This window comes from Triticum dicoccoides, chromosome 2B (assembly GCF_002162155.2).
Source record: "Triticum dicoccoides isolate Atlit2015 ecotype Zavitan chromosome 2B, WEW_v2.0, whole genome shotgun sequence".
Classification (NCBI taxonomy): Eukaryota; Viridiplantae; Streptophyta; class Magnoliopsida; order Poales; family Poaceae; genus Triticum; species Triticum dicoccoides.
This window is the reverse complement of record NC_041383.1, coordinates 703776129-703790454: the sequence shown is the minus strand read 5'-3', so window position 1 is coordinate 703790454 and position 14326 is coordinate 703776129.

Genomic DNA, 14326 nt, shown 5'->3' with positions numbered 1-14326 from the left:
GCAGACAGAGGAGAGGATAGGGAGGTCGCCGGCGCGGCGTGGATGGGGAGAGGAGGCCACCGGAGAGGTGATGCGGAAGAGGAGATCGGCGGCGGCGTTGGGTCAGAGCCGGAGGAGAGGCGGTGGCTGTGTCAGGAGGAAGGGGAGGGGAGAGAACGTGACTAGAGGGAGGGGATAAGGGGTGATAGCAATGGCGCACCGGTAGGGGGTGCGCCATACGTATAGATAGCAATGGCGCATCTCTTACTGGTGCGCCATTACTAGTTAAAACTAGTAATGGCGCACTTTCCCCCTGGTGCGCCATTGGTAAGTCTGGGGAGGGGTGTGGGGCCAGGACAAAACTACTAATGGCGCACCACACACTAAGTGCGCTATTAGTAATATGGCCACTAATGGCGCACCCATATCTGGTGCGTCATTGCTATATAGCAGTGGCGCACCACATGTCTGGTGTGCCATTAGTGTCCATATCATCTATAGCCCTTTTCCTAGTAGTGGAGTCAAGTAGAGGCACACTAGGGTCACATTGTTTTGTCTATGTATTCACACATGTATCAAGTTTCCTCCAGGAGAAAGCTGGAGGTTTATATTTAGAATAATTAGCTACTCTTGGTGTTGTTGTAGACGAGCTTGCATGTTAAATTCTTAGAGTTTTAAGTAGTTTGAATGCTTGCTATGGCCTCTATACATCCCTATGAGTAGTTGCTATCAATTTTGTGAAGTTTTGTTAATAAAGCAGTAAAACTGGAGGAATACCTTGTGTGCTATCAAACATCACAATGTAACTGGGTGATTATAAAGATGCTCTATAGGTATCTCCGAAGGTGTTTGTTGGGTTGGCATAGATCGAGATTAAGATTTTTCACTCCGAGTATCAGAGAGGTATCTCTGGGCCCTCTCGGTAATGCACATTGATACGTCTCCAACATATCTACTTTTCCTAATGCTTTTCCTCTTGTTTTGGACTCTAATTTGCATGATTTGAATGAAACTAACCCCGGACTGACGCTGTTTCAGCAGAACTACCATGGTGTTATTTTTGTGCAGAAATAAAAGTTCTCGAAATGGAAGGAAACTTTTCGAAGACTTTTTATACCAAATAAGAGAATTTATGGAACCAGGAAGGACCTGAGGGCGGCACCTGGGTGGGCACAACCCACCAGGGCGCGCCATCCCCCCCAGGCGGGCCCTGGTGGGTGCTGCCCACCTGGTGGCCCCGCTGACCCTCAAACCGGTGCTATAAAATCCCATATTTCCAGAAAAAAAAACAGGAAGAAAGAATTATTGCGTTTCACGAGATGGAGCCGATGCCAAGCCATGTTCTTCCTCAGGAGGGCAGATCTGGAGTCCGTTTGGGGCTTCGGAGAGGGGGATCTTTGATCTTCGTCATCACCAACACATCTCCATTGCCAATTCCATGATGCTCCCCACCGGGAGTGAGTAATTTCTTCATAGGCTCGCTGGTCGGTGAGGAGTTGGATGAGATTCATCATGTAATCTTGTTAGTTTGTTAGGGCTTGATCCCTAGTATCCACTATGTTCTGAGATTGATGTTGGTATGACTTTGCCATGCTTAATGTTTGTCAATTTGGGCCCAGGTGCCATGATTTCAGATCTGAACCGTTTATGTTATCACCATTATATCCATGTTCTAGATTCTATCTTGCAAGTTATAGTCACCTACTACGTGTTATGATCCGGCAACCCCGGAGTGACAATAGTCGGGACCACTCCCGGTGATAACCGTAGTTTGAGGAGTTCATGTATTCACCTTGTGCTAATGCTTTGTCCCGGTTCTCTATTAAAAGGAGGCCTTATTATCCCTTAGTTTCCAATAGGACTGCCACGGGAGGGTAGGACAAAAGATGGCATGCAAGTTCTTTCCATAAGCACGTATGACTATTTACGGAATACATGCCTACATTATATTTATGAACTGGAGCTAGTGTCGTATCACCCTAGGTTATAACTGTCTCATGATGAATATCATCCAATGAGTCACCGATCCAATGCCTACGAATTTATCTTATATTGTTCTTGCTAAGTTACTATTGTTGCTACTGCTACAATATCACTGCTATCACTCTTACTCTTACCGTTACTACTGCTGCTATCATCAAAACAATCATACTACTATGCGACTAATCGCTTTGCTGCAGATAATTAATCTCCACTTGTGGGTGAATTGACAACTCAGCTGCTAATACCTTCAAATATTCTTTGGCTCCCCTTGTGTCGAATCTATAAATTTGGGTTGAATACTCTACCCTCAAAAACTGTTGCGATCCCCTATACTTGTGGGTTATCAAGACCTTTTTCTGGCGCCGTTGCCGAGGAGCATAGCTATATTTGTTGAGTCACTTGGGATTATTATCATATTATCACTATGAAGAATCTAAAGGATGCTAATACTAATATTTTTCACTCAAAGATGAGGGGAGGTAAGGAACTGCCATCCAGTTTTGCTTTAGATTCACCTTCTGTTATAAGTAAACTTGCAACACCACAATGTGCTATTAATTCTGATACATCGCAAGTTATTGATGATGTTACTTCTGCTATGAATGCTACACATGATGATGCTAGTACCTTGCTTGATGATGATGTGCCACTAGGTGAATTTCTTGATGAACAAATTGCTAGAGTAAGACAACATGATATTGTTGAATCTGATGATGAACTTGAAACTGAAAATACTGGAACACCTACTAGAACTAGTCCTCCTAGATATGAATTGCCAAAGGTACCGGAAGGTTATACTATGAGTGAGGAGGCAACTAGAGATATTCTTGCTTGTAAGGATAGAGATGATCTAGAGAAAATATTGTGCAAGTATAAAGAAAGATCTCTGGATGCTAAAATGAAATGTGATCCTGAGTTTGCTACTTCACCTATTGTTATTGCTGATAAGGATTATGAGTTCTCTGTCGACCGAGAGTTAATCACTTTGGTTGAATCTGATCCTTTCCATGGTTATGAAACTGAAACTGTTGTGGCACATCTTACTAAGTTGAATGATATAGCTACCCTTTTTGCTCATGATGAGAAGATTCGCTATTACTATATCCTCAATTTATTTATGTTCTCATTAAAGGGTGATGCTAAAGCTTGGTACAATACTCTTGCTCCTAGTTGTGTGCGTAGTCCCCAGGATATGATCTATTACTTCTCTAAAAAATATTTCCCCGCTCATAAGAAACAAGCTGCCTTGTAGGATATATTTAACTTTGTGCAAATTTAAGAAGAGAGTCTCCCACAAGTTTGGGGGAGGCTTCTCCAATTGCTTAACGCTTTGCCTGATCATCCTCTTAAGAAAAATGAAATACTTGATATCTTCTATAATGGACTAACCGATGCTTCTAGGCATTTCCTAGATAGTTGTGCTGGTTGTGTTTTCAGGGAACAAACTATTGAGCAAGCTAAGGAATTATTGAATAACATATTGAAAAATTATGATGATTGAACTCCTCCTGAAGCACCTATTAAACCCACTCTGAAGAAGAGGGGTATATTATATCTCAGTCCTAAAGATATGCAAGAAGCAAAGAAATCTATGAAGGAAAAATGTATTAAGGCCGAGGATGTTAAAAATTTACCGCCTATCGAACAAATACATGGGCTTGAAGCACCACCACCACCACCCAAGGTGGTACAGGTAAAATCTTTAATGAAGTTCAATGATAGTGATGATCCTCATAATAAACATCCTAGCCAATGCCTTTATGAGTTTGATAATTACATTAGAAAGCAAGATCACTTCAATGCAAATGTTATGAAACAACTGAAATACAACTCTGATATGATTGCTCGCTTAAGTGACTTGTTATTTAGAATCTCAAATGATGTTAGAGATGTAGGAAAACATGCCTCTATGGTTCAAACTCATTTAGAACAAGTTGATAAATCTCAAAGAGAGTTACGTGATGAAATGAACAATAATATAAGTGACTTTGTTGTTAGAGTAGCAACTGGAGGAGGTATAACTCAGGAACCACTTTATCTTGAGGGGCATCCAAAGAGAATTGAACAAGATTCTCAAAGGAACAACACCACTACGCCCAGTTCTTCTAAAAAGAAAAAGAAGAAGAAAAATGATAAGACTTTGCCTGCCTCTAGTGAACCTGAAGTAGAAAAACCTCCTGATAATGAAGTTTCTATCTCTAATGTTGAAACTCAATCTGGTAATGAACACTCACCTTCTGATAATGAAAAGGATAATGATGAGGTTCATGAAGATACTCAACCTAATGATAAAGAACCAGATAATGATGTTGAGATAGAACCAACTGCTGATCTTGATAACCCACAACCTAAGAATAAAATATATGACAAAAGAGACTTTGTTGCTAGAAAACATGGAAAGGAAAGAGAACCATGGGTTCAAAAGCCTAGGCCCTTTCCACCTAAGTCAACTAAAAAGAAAGATGATGAAGAATTTGAATGCTTTGCTGAAATGATTAGCCCAATCTTTTTGCATACTCGCTTGACTGATATCTTGAAAATGCCTCCTTATGCAAAGTATATGAAAGACATCATCACTAATAAGAGAAAAATACCAGAAGCTGAAATCTCCACTATGCTTGCTAATTACACTTTCAAAGATGGACTACCTGAAAAACATGGAGATCCGGGAATACCAACTATACCTTGCTCCATTAAAAGAAATTATGTGAAAACTGCTTTATGTGATTTGGGGCCGGTGTTAGTGTTATGCCTTTCTCTTTATATAAAAGACTTGATTTGAATAAACTCACACCTACTGAAATATCTTTGCAAATGGCTGACAAATCAACTACCATATCTATCAGTATTTGTGAGGATGTGCCCGTTGTTGTTGCTAATGTTACTATTTTGACTGACTTTGTTATACTTGAGATGCCCGAGGATGAAAACATGTCAATTATCCTTGGTAGACCCTTCTTGAACACCGCAGGGGCTGTTATTGATTGCAATAAAAGCAAGATCACTTTTCATATCAATGGTAATGAGCATACGGTGCACTTTCCGAAGAAACAATTCCAAGTGAATGGTATTAATGTTATTGAAAAATCTCCGACGATCACTATTGGAAGTTTTCAACTACCTCTACCTACTGTCAAAAAAAATTGAAATGCTTATTGTTGGGGACATTCATATCTCCATTGAGGTAACTTAGTGATTTACGAAATTTCTTCGGTTTCATGCTAATCGAAAGTGGTTGTTAATAAGACTTGATCAACCTTATAAATGGATCATTTTTGAGAGGTATGAAGTTGATGAAATTAGTAAGCACTAACTTCTGTCCCTACCTTTTGTTTTCCGTTTTTATTAGTTAAATAAAATAAAATGCCATGCTTTGTCTGTTTTCTATTTTTCCCATGCAATAAAAAATTGACCCAAAAATAGAAGTTCTCAGAATGCTCTGAAAACATGATACAGTTTATTTCTGAATATTTATGAATTTATTGTGCAAATAATATCATAGGGAGGTGCACCAGGCGGGCACAACCCACCTGGGCGCGCCAGCACCCCCAGGCGCGCCCTAGTGGGTGCTGCCCACCTGATGGGCCCCCTCACTTACTTCTTCCCCCCACACCACTCCATTTACCCAGAAAAAAAATCACCAACACACTCTCTCTTGTGTTCTTGCTCCCGAAACCGTGGATTTCGATCTCCTTGCTCAAAACTCCGTTTCCGAAACTGTTTTGGGGATTTGTTGCTTAAAAATTGTACGCGGACATTATGAACCTCTTTGGAAGGATTTCTTTGAGGAGGAGATCCTCGGAGGCATCCTCTAGTGGCAGCTCCGTTCGCCGGTCCTATGCCGAACCAAGCAAAAAATCCATTCGAAGTGCCACAATCAAAACATGCTTATGGCCATGTGACAAGTACATGGCGAGAGTTGGTATTAAGGAAGAATCTGAGCAACTAGTTCACAATGCCGAACTCGATCCCTACATTTCAGATAAGTGCGACCAATGCCTCATCCTCACTGAATCATTTGTCGAAGAATTTAAATTCTTCCCCCGGGAGTCTAGGGTGTCTTTTAAACTTTATGATAATCCATTTACCATTTCTCTAGAAAGGTTTGCTCACCTCTGCAAAATCCCATTATGGGGTTTACTCGATGAGCCACCTAGGTCTGAGTTTGAGTCATTTTTAACTAGTCTTTGCTTTGGTGAAACTAGGGGAGTGGCACAAGGTAGAATAAAGAGCATACATTTTCCTGCAATTCAGTACTTCGCATTATTCAGTGGAAAATGCATAGTAGTCAAGCAAGACTGTAGTACACTTTGTGCTCCAGACTTGAGCCTCATATGTGCCGCTCTCACCGGTGAAAAGGTTTATAATCCTGCAGCGATTGTTGCACGCAGACTGTAACACAACTCTACCAATGGCTATTACTATGGCGGAATGTATGCCACACGTTTAGCACGAGAGCTGGGTGTTTCACCTTTGCCCTTTGACCCTATCCTACCCACACAGTACTTAGATTTTTAGGCTTTAAAAAGTCATAAGATCTTCAAGGGAAAAAATCATGACTTCATGTATAACTTGTTGTTTAACCAAACTTCTGTTGTGCACACATATTTGCCTGCGCCTGCTCTTTTTGACTATCACAGCAAGGGAAGATATTATGTTCTAGAGAGCGAGGCTCGAGCTCACAACGCAACAGTCGAGGCAGCACGGCGGGCTGAGGCATCGGCGTCGAGGGCCTCCGTGAGCTACCACGCCAACTACCATCCAGGCTACTGACTGATTACCAAGCTAGGCCAAAAGCCTAAGCTTGGAGGAGTATGTATTCCCATCGACATTACATTCATGTTCACACATTTCACTCTAGTTATTTGTGTCCACACTTTTTCATTGTATCATCCATGTTTAATTTATTTTCTTGCTTTCTTCTTGTGTGTTTGAAAAACTTTGAGAAAATCCAAATATATGTTTCTTTTTTATTTTTGATTTTTCTTTCTAGTTTAAATTGTCGTAGCACTAAAAAGAAAACCCAAAAAGATTCCCTTGTTCTTCTTTTACTTGTTGGGAGCCTTCCCGTGTAAATAGTTTTTCTCCTTTTGCTTTTCCCTCTTTCGTTTGCTTGCTTTCGAAAAGAAAAAAAACTCCAAAAATATTTTAGTGTGTTTCTCTGAACTTATTTTTCTTTTATCGAGTCATACCGAGGAGAATACCACGATGAAAATGTTGAGTGGCTCCCATTTGCATTGTTGATCTAACAAAGAGTCCATATTATCTTGTCTTCTCCTCTTGAATAAAATGTTTACAGATTCCAGCTTAGTCCACGGCACTCTTGCACTATTAGTATTTCAAATCGTTCGGTCGTGAAAGTGAAAGGCAATAATGACGATATTAGATGAACTAACTATGGCAGAGAGAAACAGGTATGAACTCGACTTGTTCTGTTTTTGTAAATATGTTTAACCTAATATCCATGCTTCAGCCTATTATGATCAAACATGTTTGTAATGACAATTAGAGATTATAGTTTCTCATGCCATACATAAGTAGCTAGAAGTTAATAATGACTTATCTTGGATATCAACATTGCATTATACTGATTGTGATGTAGTATGATGATATGATGTCCTCCTTTGAATGTTCAAGTAGCTTGACTTGGCGCATGTTCATGCATGTAGTTGAATCAAATCCAACATAGACTCTATGATATTTATGTTCATGGTGTTCATATCCTACTCATGCTAGTTTCCAATGTTACTTATGCATAATGCATGTTCATGACCGTTGTTGCTTTCTAGCTGGCCGCTTCTCAACCTATTTTCTAGCCTTTGCATGTACTAAGTGGGAACTCTGCTTGTACATCAAAAACCTGAAACCCAAGTTATTCCAGATGAGTCTACCTACCTATATGCAGTATTACCTTGCCGTCCTAAGTAAATTTGCATGTGCCACCTCTAAAACTTCAAATAAATATATCCTTTTTGTGTGCCTGGATTATTCACGGAACGACAGGAGGTAGTCAGTATCTTCCATGCTAAGCGGGTTATTCTCAGGTCGAGTGTTTTGAAGGAAATATGCCCTAGAGGCAATAATAAAGTTATTATTTATTTCCTTATTTCATGATAAATGTTTATTATTCATGCTAGAATTGTATTAACCGGAAACATAATACATGTGTGTATACATAGACAAACTTAATGTCACTAGTATGCCTCTACTTGACTAGCTCATTAATCAAAGATGGTTATGTTTCCTAACCATAGACATGAGTTGTCATTTGATTAACAGGATCACATCATTAGGAGAATGATGTGATTGACATGACCCATTCCGTTAGCTTAGCACTTGATCATTTAGTATGTTGCTATTGCTTTCTTCATGACTTATACATGTTCCTACAACTATGAGATTATGCAACTCCAGTTTACCAGAGGAACACTTTGTCTGCTACCAAACGTCACAACGTAACTGGGTGATTATAAAGGGGCTCTAGAGGTGTCTCCGAAGGTACATGTTGAGTTGGCATATTTCGATATTAGGATTTGTCACTCCGATTGTCGGAGAGGTATCTCTGGGCCCTCTCGGTAATGGGCATCACTATAAGCCTTGCAAGCAATGTGGATAATGAGTTAGTTGCAGGATGATGCATTACGTAACAAGTAAAGAGACTTGTCGGTAACGAGATTGAACTAGGTATTGAGATACCGACGATCGAATCTCGGACAATTAACATACCGATGACAAAGGGAACAATGTATGTTGTTATGCGGTTTGACCGATAAAGATCTTCGTAGAATATGTAGGAGCCAATATGAGCATCCAGGTTCCGCTATTGGTTATTGACAGGAAACGTGTCTCGGTCATGTCTACATAGTTCTCGAACCCGTAGGGTCCGCACACTTAAGTTTTCGATGACAGTTATATTATGAGTTTATGAGTTTTGATGTACCGAAGGTTGTTCAGAGTCCCGGATGTGATTACAGACATGATGAGGAGTCTCAAAATGGTCAAGACATGAAGATTGATATATTGGAAGCCTATATTTGGATGTTGGAAGTGTTCCGGGTGAAATCGGGATTTTACCGGAGTACAGGGGGTTACCGGAACCCCCCGGGGACTTAATGGGCCTACATGGGCCTTATTGGAAATAGAGGGCAGCAAGGGGAGTGTGGGGCGCCCCCCCCCCCCAAGGCCCAAACCGAATTGGTTTAGGGCAAGGGGGCCGGCCCCCCTCTTTCCTTCTCCTCCCCTTCCTTTCCTTCCCCTCTTATCCTAGTCCAACAAGGAAAGAGGGAGTCCTACTCCCGGTGGGAGTAGGACTCCCCATGGCGTGCCCCCTCCTAGGCCGGCCGCCCCTCCCCCCTTGCTCCTTTATATACGGGGGCAGGGGGCACCTCTAGACACAACAATTGATCTCTTGATCTCTTAGCCGTGTGTGGTGCCCCCCCTCCACCATAGTCCTCCTCGATAATATTGTAGTGGTGATTAGGCGAAGCCCTGCGATGGTAGAACATCAAGATCATCACCACGCTATCGTGCTGACGGTACTCTCCCTCGACACTCGGCTGGATCGGAGTTCGAGGGACGTCATCGAGCTGAACGTGTGCTAGAACTCGGAGGTGTCGTAGTTTTGGTGCTTGGTCGGTCAGGCCGTGAAGACGTACGACTACATCAACCGTATTGTTCTAACACTTCCGCTTTCAGTCTACGAGGGTACATGGACAACACTCTCCCCTCTCATTGCTATGCATCACCATGATCTTGCGTGTGCATAGGAAATTTTTTGAAATTACTACGTTCCCCAACAGTGGCATCCGAGCCTGGTTTTATGCGTAGATGTTATATGCATGAGTAGAACACAAGTGAGTTGTGGGCGATACAAGTCATGCTGCTTACCAGCATGTCATACTTTGGTTCGGCGGTATTGTTGGATAAAGTGGCCCGGACGGACATTACGCGTACGCTTACGCAAGACTGGTTTTACCGACGTGCTTTGCACACAGGTGGCTGGCGGGTGTCAGTTTCTCCAACTTTAGTTGAACCGAGTGTGGCTACGCCCGGTCCTTGCGAAGGTTAAAACAACACTAACTTGAGGAACTATCATTGTGGTTTTGATGTGTAGGTAAGAACGGTTCTTGCTCAGCACATAGCAGCCACGTAAAATTTGCAACAACAAAGTAGAGGATGTCTAACTTGTTTTTGCAGGGCATGTTGTGATGTGATATGGTCAAGACGTGATGCTATATTTTATTGTATGAGATGATCATGTTTTGTAACCGAGTTATCGGCAAATAGCAAGAGCCATATGGTTGTCGCTTTATTGTATGAAATGCAAGCGCCATGTAATTGCTTTACTTTATCACTAAGCAGTAGCAATAGTTGTAGAAGCAATAGATGGCGAAACAACAACAATGCTACGATGGCGATCAAGGTGTCGCGCCGGTGACGATGGTGATCACGATGGTGCTTCGGAGATGGAGATCACAAGCACAAGATGATGATGGCCATATCATATCACTTATATTGATTGCATGTGATGTTTATCCTTTATGCATCTTATTTTGCTTTGATTGACGATAGCATTATGAGATGAACTCTCACTAATTATCAAGAAGTGTTCTCCCTGAGTATGCACCGTTGCGAAAGTTCTTCGTGCTGAGACACCACGTGATGATCGGGTGTGATAGGCTCTACGTTCAAATACAACGGGTGCAAAACAGTTGCACACGCGGAATACTCAGGTTAAACTTGACGAGCCTAGCATATACAGATATGGCCTCGGAACACGGAGACCGAAAGGTCGAGCATGAATCATATAGTAGATATGATCAACATAGTGATGTTCACCATTGAAAACTACTCCATCTCACGTGATGATCGGACATGGTTTAGTTGATTTGGATCATGTGATCACTTAGATGACTAGAGAGATGTCTGTCTAAGTGGGAGTTCTTAAGTAATATGATTAATTGAACTCAAATTTATCTTGAACTTAGTCCTGGTAGTATTTCGCTAATTATGTTGTAGATCAATAGCTCGCGTTGTTGCTTTCATATGTTTATTTTGATATGTTCCTAGAGAAAAATTGTGTTGAAAGATGTTAGTACCAATGATGCGGATTGGATCCGTGATCTGAGGTTTATCCTCATTGTTGCATAGAAGAATTATGTCCTTAATGCACCGCTAGGTGACAGACCTATTGTAGGAGCAGATGCAGACGTGATGAATGTTTGGCTAGCTCAATATAATGACTACTTGATAGTTTAGTGCACCATGCTTGACGTCTTAGAATTGGGACTTCAAAGACGTTTTGAACGTCATGGACCATATGAGATGTTCCAGGAATTGAAGTTAATATTTCAAGCAAATACCCAAATAGAGAGATATGAAGTCTCCAACAAGTTCTATAGCTAAAAGATGGAGGAGAATCGCTCAACTAGTGAGCATGTGCTCAGATTGTCTGGGTACTACAATCACTTGAATCAAGTGGGAGTTAATCTTCCAGATAAGATAGTGATTGACAGAGTTCTCTAGTCACCATCACCAAGTTACTAGGACTTCGTGATGAACTATAGTATGCAAGGGATGACGAAAACAATTCCCGAGCTCTTCGTGATGTTGAAATCAACGAAGGTAGAAATCAAGAAAGAGCATCAAGTGTTGATGATTGACAAGACCACTAGTTTCAAAAGAAGGGCAAAGGGAAAGAAAAGGAACTTCAAGTAGAATGACAAGCAAGTTGTCACTCCTGCGAAGAAGCCAAAAGTTGGACCAAAACCTAAAACTGGGTGCTTACACTTCAAAGGAAATGGTCACTGGAAGCGAAAATGCCCTGAATATTTGGTGGATAAGAAGGATGGCAAATTGAACAAGGGTATATTTGATATACAGGTTATCGACGTGTGCCTTACTAGTTTTTATAGTAGCCCTGAGTATTTGATACTTATTCGGTTGCTAAGATTAGTAACTCGAAATAGGAATTACAGAATAAACAGAGACTAGTTGGAAGGGAAGTGACGATGAGTGTTGGAAGTAGTTCCAAGATTGATATGATCATCATCACACACTCCCTATATTTTCGAGATTAGTGTTAAACCTAAATAAATGTTATTTGGTGTTTGCGTTGAGCATAAATATGATAAGATCATGTTTATTGCGATACGATTATTCATCTAAGATACAGAATAAATTTTTATTCTGTTTACATGAATAAAACCTTCTATGGTCATACACCCAATGGTGATGGTTTATTGAATCTTGATCATAGTGATACAGATATTCATAATGTTGATGCCAAAAGATGCAAAGTTAATAATGATAGTGCAACTTATTTGTGGCACTGTCATTTGGGTCATATCGGTGTAAAGCACATGAAGAAACTCAATAAAGATGGATTTTTGGAATCACATGGTTATGAATCATTTGATGCTTGCAAACCGTGCCTTTTGGGCAAGCTGACTAAAACTCCGTTCTCCGGAACAATGGAACAAGCTACTAACTTGTTGGAAATAATGCATACGGACGTATGCGATCCAATGAGTATTGATGCTCGTGGCGGGTATCGTTGTTTTCTGACCTTCACAGATGATTCTAGCAGATATGCGTATATCTACTTAATGAAGCACAAGTCTAAAACATTTGAAAAGTTCAAAGAATTTCAGAGTGAAGTGGAGAATCATCGTAACAAGAAAATAAACTTTCTACAATCTGATCGTAGAGAAGAATATTTGAATTACGAGTTTGGCCTTCACTTTTAAACAATGTGGAATAGTTTCACAGCTCATGCCACATGGAACACCACAGCATAATGGTGTGTCCGAACATCATAACCGCACTTTATTGGATATGGTGCGATCTATGATGTATCTTACCGATTTACCACTATCATTTTGGGGTTATGCATTAGAGATAGCTGCATTCACTTTAATAGGGCACCATCTAAATCCGTTGAGACGACACCATATAAACTATGGTTTAGCAGTAAACCTAAGCCATCGTTTCTTAAAGTTTGGAGTTGGGATGCTTATGTGAAAAAGGTTTTCAACCTGATAAGCTCAAACCCAAATCAGAGAAGTGCGTCTTCATAGAATACCCAAAGGAAAATGTTGGGTACACCTTCTATCACAGATCCGAAGGCAAAACATTCGTTGCTAAGAATGGATCCTTTCTAGAGAAGGAGTTTCTCTCGAAAGAAGTGGGTGGGAGGAAAGTAGAGCTTGATAAGGTAATTTGTACCTTCTCCCGAATTGGAAAGTAGTTCATCACAGAAATCAGTTCCAGTGATTCCTACACCAATTAGTGAGGAAGCTAATGATGATGATCATGAAACTTCAGATTAAGTTACTACAAAACCTCGTAGGTCTTCCAAAGTACAGTCTGCACCAGAGTGGTACGGTAATCCTATTATGGAGGTCATGTTACTAGACCATGATGAACCTACGAACTATGAGAAAGCGATGATGAGCCCAGATTCCGCGAAATGGCTTGAGGCCATGAAATCTGAGATGGGATCCATATATGAGAACAAAGTGTGGACTTTGGTGGAGTTGCCCGATGATCGGCAAGCCATATTGTATAAATGGATCTTCAAGAGGAAGACAGATGCTGATAGTAGTGTTACTATCTACAAAGCTCGACTTGTCGCAAAAAGGTTTTCGACACGTTCAAAGTGTTGACTACAATGAGATTTTCTCAACTGTAGCGATGCTTAAGTCTGTCCGAATCATGTTAGCAATTGCCACATTTTATGAAATCTGGCAAATGGATGTAAAACTGCATTCCTTAATGGGTTTCTTAAAGAAGAGTTGTATATGATGCAACCAGAAGGTTTTGTCAATCCTATAGGTGCTAACAAAATGTGCAAGCTCCAGCGATCCATCTATGGACTAGTGCAAGCATCTCAGATTTGGAATATACGCCTTGATAAGTTGATCAAATCATATAGTTTTATACAGACTTACGGTGAAGCCTGTATTTACAATAAAGTGAGTGGGAGCACTATCGCCTTTCTGATAAATATATGTGAGTAACATATTGTTGATCAGAAATGATGTACAATTTTTCTGGAAAGCATAAAGGAGTATTTGAAAGGAGTTCTTTAAAAGAAAGACCTCAGTAAAGCTACTTACATATAGAGCATCAAGATCTATTGAGATAGATCAAGACGCTTGATAAGTTTTTTCAATAAGTACATACCTTATCAAGATTTTGAAGTAGTTCAAAATGGAACAGTCAAAGAAAGAGTTTTTGACTGTGTTGCAAAGGTGTGAAATTGAGTAAGACTCAAATCCTGACCACGGCAGAAAATAGAAAAGAGAATGAAAGTCATTCCCTATGCCTCGGTCATAGGTTCTATAAAGTATGCTATGCTATG